Here is a 7,663-nt window from a genome sequence, read left to right on the forward strand (position 1 = left end):
AAAAAACAATGTTTCCATAAATATAGAGGTTTATAGAAGATTTACTTTAAGTAACTCCAAATGAAGAGAACTCATATACTCACTGTCTGGTGAATAGGTAAAACGCTGTTACATCCAATAAGATACTTCTCCAAATAATGTGGAATAGAATGCAGAATGAAAGAGTGATGGATCTTAAACATATTGAGTGACCCAACCACACCAGAAAAGTAATCTGTGTATAAAGTTCATAAATGAAATACTAGAAAATGAAAATTGATCAAGAGTGGATAGGTCATTTGTGGCTATCTGGGAAGAGGTAGAAAGGTGTCTAAAATATTTGGGAGAAACTTCTTTATCTCAAATTTGGTAGAGATTCTAAAGAAATGAAAATATTTTATATTTGAGAAGCATGATATTCAGTGTGTACATAATTTGTGTCATGTTATACCTATTTAAAAGAGGAAGAGGGCTGGATGTGTAGCTCAGTCGTCCATTTGCCTATCCAAGACTTGATGTTCAATTCTCATTGCTGGAGAGGACAGAAAGAGCTATATGTAAGCTCAAAAACAAAACAAAAATGAAACCATGAACAGTCCAATTTTGACAAGTTCAATGGTTGGGGGATAGGGGAAGAAGACAATAGAAAGAAGAACAGAAGAAAGAAAATTTCTTTCTTCCCATTAGTCATAAAGAAGAGAAACCATTGTATTTAATATTTAGTGTAGATGTATAGGTTTATGCCAACTTTTTTTTTACCATGAAGAGCTTATAAATAACCTATAGAATGAACAGAACTACAGTATCAACCAACAAAATAAGTCATTAGATCAAAACAGTATCTGAACTCCCATTCTTGTTGTAACACTATTAATAAAAGCCACAAGGTAGAGGTGAACTTAATGCTCAATATCTGATACAGAAGATGCAATACATGCACACAGTGGAAGCAGTCACCATAGGTGGCTGAAACCTGCCTTTTCAACAGCACTGGAAGAAGGGAAGCTGACAGGTGCTCTGTGAACTCACTCATATGGACTCTAAGTTGACTGCACAGACTCTTGGAGAACTGTAGCTACCTGGGGTTGACAAAAGCAGAGCAAATGGGGAGGGTGATTTAAATAGTACTTGTAAGTTTACATGTTTTTCTTCTATACTAGTTAATATGTAAACTTGTGAGGGGTGGAGAGATGGCTCTGTGGGTAAGAGAGCTTATTGCACAAGCATCAGACCCAAACCCTGGCACATACAAAGAAAGCCAGCACTGTGGGAGGCAGAGATAGGAGGGTCTCTGGGACTTGCTGGCTAGTTGTATATAGATTTAGGTCTAACAGAAAGACTTGTCTCAAAGGATTAACACGGAGTGATGTAGTAGAGCAACCAAAAGCCTTCACATGTAAATACACAGGAAGATGTAACTGCATGCATGTGCTCATTCTTCCCCTCCCTCCCTTGCTCTCTCACATGCACACATATGCAAAAATAGTTTCTGACAAAATAATAAATCAATTTGAAAATGTATAGCATCTGTCCCAAGTTCTGTCATGGCTGTGGTTCACTGCAACTGGTTCATCTTATTTGCCTGTGTTAAGTTGGCCTACTCTCATCATTCACAATGAAGAAAAAAAATCCTGGTCATTCACAGGACTGTGGATTCAGCAAATAACACAACATGTGCAGTTCATCAATTGCTATACATAGATGGTGGCAATACAGTAATAAAAAATTTATAGTGGACCCACCTTTTCTCAGATCTCAAATTGCAATTTCCTCAGGAAATGTACTGTGGCTAGTATACAACCAGTGTTTGCTGTGGTGTCTAGAGAAAAAAAAATGAATCTAATCCATCTTGGTTTGGGCTGTGCTAGTGAAATATGCTAATGTATTTTCCTGTGAATGTTACTCCCTATGAAAACCAAAGTAAATGGGGACTTGATTCTCACCAGTATAGAATGCATAATTTGCAAACTGTCAAGTGCTATGTAGCACAGAACTGAATTTAGAAGAGGATTTAGAAACATCTTGCAAGGGGGTCATGTTATCCATATGCCAGCACTTATGATTTAGATAAAATCCATACAAACACATACAAATACAAATAAATTCATACAGACATAACTTCAATTTCAAAATACAATTGAAATATTGAAATTGCTATAGCAGAAAACTATACATGTATTATGGCAACTGTGACACATATCTAATCTCTTGAGATCTGTGAAAGCATCATGTTAAACACCCCATCACTTGCTTGCTGGACAGACTGTTCATGTGTGGAATGTGAGCTTATGGAATAGACATTTGGTTTAGACAGGATTTCTGTATGACTCCGTATAAAGTGGTGATTCATAAGATGTTTTATAAAGAAATCCAGGCAGTGCTTATTCAGATCTCTACCCTTCTCCCACTCCTTGCATTTCCAGAATGTTTTCTGCAACATGACAAGCGTGTTAATTCATCATCTGAATTAACAACTTATAGTGGAGAGATAATTCAGCTAACAGATATTGAGTGTCTTGGGTAACACTTTTATATTCATTAACACTGATGGAGCTCTTACAGCAAAGTACTTCATAACACAGTAACTCATTTATTCCCCAAGACACCCTGGGAGAGAGGTCGTGTTGTTAACACCATCTCACAAATGAGGAGACGGATAGGAATTGGCAGGGCAGGGCTTTAACATGAGGCCATATGTCCTGGCTGAGTCTGTCTTTTCAGTCTACTGTACCATCTTGTCTTAGGCTAGTAAATCATAGATGTGACTTTCCCTATTTTCTTAAAGTCTCAGTTGAAATCTATGGGTATATTTAGGCTGAAACAAAATGATGTTTGGTATGTACACATTCTAGAATGATAAGGGAAACTAGCTTAGCTATTAGCTCATAAAATATTATGTACTATGTATATGGAGAACTTTTCAAAATCAATTCTTTTGCAGTTTTCATATTTACAACCTGATATTAATTATAATCACCATGAAGCATAAAAGTCCAGACTCCATCCCTCTTCTAATAAAAGCCATGATGCTAATGTACATTGTCTTCCCCTGGTTCTGAACAGGTCACCTAGGGAGGACAATAAAACACCTTAACTTTATCCTCTGCATTTGGGCACCATTCTATCTACAATGTTTGAAGTAGAGTCAAGCAGTGAGAGCAGAGGTGCAGCCCATTTAATGTGGAGAGCAATAAAATTCTCACTACCTTTTAAAATGCTTGCCTACAAAAACTGTGCCTAATTAGAAGCCATTTAACATTCTCGGCCTTCCTGAAATAAGAAGCTGTGTTTTCTTTTACAAATTTATTCTGTGAAGCCAAAGCAGGGAAACATACATCATGCCATAATGTAACTGAATTAGAAAAAAAAAAAAAGTATCACTGAGTCCTACACCTAATTGTTTGGTCAGATTTATTGGAATCACTACTCATTCATAGATCAACACCCTAAGGCAATTTGAATTTTCCATAATGTTTTAATAATACATTTTCAAGGTCCAATCATTTATTTGTTACTCTAAAATACTTATTTTGGCTGGACTCAGATTAAAAGTAAAGTAAAGCTCTCAGTGAGGATAGCCTACATGTCATGGCAATCTGTTCCTGGTGCTTTTCTTTGACTTCCTTCATTCTCATAAATAAAAGTTTAGCATATTCTGCAGCCTCCTCCTTGTTTTGTTTTGTTTTGTTTTGTTTTGTTTTGTTTTGTTTTGTTTTGTTTTGTTTTGGGTGCATTGTTTCATTAATGTTAGGGCACATGGAGTAACAAGACGTTGACTCTTGGGTGCTTTGGTCTTGGGCTTCTTACCTTTTTTGTTTAAGGATTTTATAACAACATATTGGTGGACATCATCTTTAGAAAGATTGACAACTTTTAAGATTCTCTTTTTGACCCCAACTTCCAAGACATGGTAGTATCTGTCAGCACAGAAATATTCTTCTCTCATACTGCTTTTTTACAATAAACAAGTTGAGAACACTCAGATTGGCATCCACAATGCATCTACCAACAAATTTGCACTTCATCTCTCCAGTTCTCCTTGATCTATAAAAAGAATGACCATATCCATCGGCAGGTATATTCTTCTGTGGATCAAAATACCTTGCTTTGTGCAAAACCCTTGTTTCCTCTTCTCACCACTGATCTGACCACATGACCCTTACACTCTTCATCTACAGAAGCAACAGCAACTTCTGAGACTGAGCTTTTCACAGAAAGTACAAATTTGTATCCCTCATCCATTTCAATGAGTTTCTGACAGCTGGTGGCTGAGAAGGAGATATTAAGCTTCATTTTGACACAGCTGACCAGCTAGGAGCACTACATACAAACAAAAAAGAGAATATTAGTACATTTTAGTATTTATTAATATTTGAAAATTTTATTTCATTAAATGCAGGTTCCATCTGACGAGAAGAAAGAATCTGAAGCCATAGCTGCAATTTCATTTAAATATGGAGTAAAAGGCTCTGGTGACTAGTTATAGCTTCTCTTGGAAACATTTAGAAAAATTAACACATTATTTTAAAAACAATGAAAATGATGCCCTCCAACATGAGGTTTTAAAAATCATTGAAGATGGCATGATGGTATTTATATGCAACCCCAAAAATTCTACCAGGGAACTCCTACAGCTGATAAACACCTTTAAAAAGTGACTAGATGTAAGATTAACTAAAAAAAAATTAGTAGCACCTTTATATACAAATAATAAAAGGGCTAAGAAAGAAATCAGGGAAACAACACCCTTCACAATAGCCACAAACAATATAAAATATCTTGGGGTAACTCTAACCAAGCAAGTGAAAGAGCTGTATGACAAGAACTTCAAATCTTTGAAGAAAGAAATTGGGGAAGACAATCAGAAGGTGCAAAGATCTCCCATGCTCATACATCAGTAGAATTAACATAGTAAAAAGGCCATCTTATCAAAAGCAATCCACAGATTCAATGTAGTCCCATAAAGAACAATACTTAACTTCATATGGAAAAACAAAAAAAAAATTAGGATATATAAAACATTCCCGTACAATAAAAGAACTTCTGGAGATATCACCATCTCTGATCTCATATAAGCTCTACTACAAAGATATAGTAATAAAACCACCTAGGTATTGGCATAAAAACAGATACATTGATCAATGGAATCGTATTGAAGATAGACATAAATCTACACACCTATGGACACCTGATTTTTGTCAAAGAAGACAAAAGTATACAATGGAAAAAAGAAAGCATCTTCAACAAATGCTGCTGGCATAACTGGATGTCAACATATAGAAGAATACAAATAAATCCAAATCTATCACCTTGCATACAACTCAAGTCCAAGTGGATCAAAGATCTCAAAATAATCCAATTACACTGAACCTGATAGAAGAGAAAGTGGGAAATAGCCTTGAATTCATTGACACAGGAGACAACTTCCTGAATAGAACACCAGTAGTATAGACACTAAGACTGCCATTTAAAAAATGGGACCTCATGAAAATAAAAAGCTTCTGTAAGGCAAAAGACACTGCCAATAAGACAAAATGGCAGTCTACAGAATGGGAAAAGATCTTCACCAACCCCACCTCTGATAGAAGGCTGACCTCCAAAATATAAAAAGAGCTCAGGAATCCACACATCAAAATACCAAATAATTCAATTGAAAAATGGGGTATAGACCTAAACAGATAATTTTCAACAGAAGAATCTTAAATGGCAGAGAGACACTTAAAGAAATAGTCATTATTCTTAGCCATCAGGGAAATGAAAACCAAAATGATCCAGATTCTATCTTACACCTGTCAAAATGACTAAGATCAAAAATACAAATGACAGCTAATGTTGGAGAGGATATGGAGCAAGTGGAACACTCCTCCACTGCTGGTGGGAGTGCAAACTTGTACGGCCACTTTGGAAATCCTTATGATGGTTTCTCAGAAAATTGGGAGTCAATCTACCTTAAGACCCAGCCATACCACTCTCGGCCTTATCCCCAAATAATGCTGAGTCATACCACAAGGACACTTGATCATCTATGTGCATATCAGCTTTATTTACAATAGTCGGAACCTGGAAACAACTTACATGTCCCTCAACCGGAGAATGGATGAAGAAAATGGGGTACATTTACACAATAGAGTATTATTACTCAGCTGTTAAAAATAATAACAATCAGAAAATTTGAAGGCAAATGCATGGAACTAGAAAAAATTATCCTGAGTGAGGTAACCCAAACCCAGAAAGACAAACATGGTATGTAATCACCCATAAGTGGATATTAGCTGTATAGTAAATGGCAAGTATGCTGCAGTACACAAACCCAGAGAGGCTAGGTAACAGTATCAGTAATAGGAAAGTACAAGAATGAAAGATGAAAGAGGGTTATTTTTATTATTTCTAATAATGTTTTTATTTATTTTTGAAATGTCATACATTTATACAATGCATTTTGATCATATACATTTACCACTGTGTCCTCTCCACTTTCACTAGTGCCCTCAACTTTGTGTCTTCGATTTTATTGTTACTGATAATCCCTGAGTCCACTTAAAGCTGGCTACATGCAATGAGTATGTGGCCATGTACTGCAGCATGGACAGTCTATTGGAGGCCATGTCCCCAAAGGAGAGTGTTTCTAATTGCCAATAGTTTCTTTCATATGGGATGCCTTTAAAGACCCATCCCCTCTTTGTGCTGGAATATTGACTGTCTGTAACTTGTGCAAGTCTTATCAGTAACCACAACTGTTGTGAGTTGGTGGGTGCAACAGCCATGTTGGGTCCAGAAGTGAGAAATTCATAATATTCCCACCCTCCATCTCTGACATTTTTTTCTGCTCTATCTTGCATGATGTTCTCTGGGCATTGGATAGGTAGGTTAATATAGGTAATCCTTCCACAGGTGGGCACTCAAACAAATTGTGCAATACAATCTGGAAGCTGAGAACAATGGGCCAATCTGGTGTAGACTGGTTGGGTTTTTTTTTGTTTGTTTGTTTGTTTTGTTTGTTTTTGTTTTTTTGTTTTTTCAAGACAGGTTTTCTTTGTGTAGCTTTGGAGCGTGTCCTGGAACTCACTCTGTAGCCCAGGCTGGCCTCGAACTCACAGAGATCCACCTGCCTCTGCCTCGAATGCTGGGATTAAAGGCAGAGTAGACTGGTTTTTAAACATATGAAATAAGGCAAAAACTTATATCCCCAGATAAATTTATAGGGAGAATCCCCTATTTACTGTCTTATTCCTGTGCATTATAGACATGCATATAATTAAAACTAGATGCATAGTAGAAGAATGATTATATGATATAATCTGTCAGTCACAACAGGGAACTACCCATGCTACACTCCTTAGTAGTCCATTCTTTCCCTTGAACTCCACATGAGGAAGCCCCAAACAATAATTGAGGCCCTTGAATATCTTCTCTCATAAGGTCCACTGCTGTCTTACAGTGTTTTCTGATCTATTCTTGCTATTTTGCAAGATAAAAGGTCAATTATTGAATCTACATTTAAAAAGGAACTACTTGTTTTAAATAGGATAAGTAATGAAAAAATTTTGAGTTTATCAAATGTTACTGGACTGGACATTGTTATATATTAATGAAGTTTTTTTGTCTGAATCTGTCAAATGTTAATGGACTAGACATTGTTAATGTAATCTTGACTGTGTATATTGTATACACTTATTGGATATAA

The 7,663-nt window shown here is 36.2% G+C and overlaps 1 pseudogene; it reads right to left on the reverse strand.

Moving 5' to 3' along the window:
- Positions 1-3,524: 3,524 nt before the first annotated feature.
- LOC143274065 (small ribosomal subunit protein eS6 pseudogene) lies at positions 3,525-4,272 on the reverse strand (annotated as a pseudogene).
- Between the last annotated feature and the right edge of the window lie 3,391 nt (positions 4,273-7,663).

Source organism: Peromyscus maniculatus, chromosome 6, assembly GCF_049852395.1.
Source record: "Peromyscus maniculatus bairdii isolate BWxNUB_F1_BW_parent chromosome 6, HU_Pman_BW_mat_3.1, whole genome shotgun sequence".
Classification (NCBI taxonomy): Eukaryota; Metazoa; Chordata; class Mammalia; order Rodentia; family Cricetidae; genus Peromyscus; species Peromyscus maniculatus.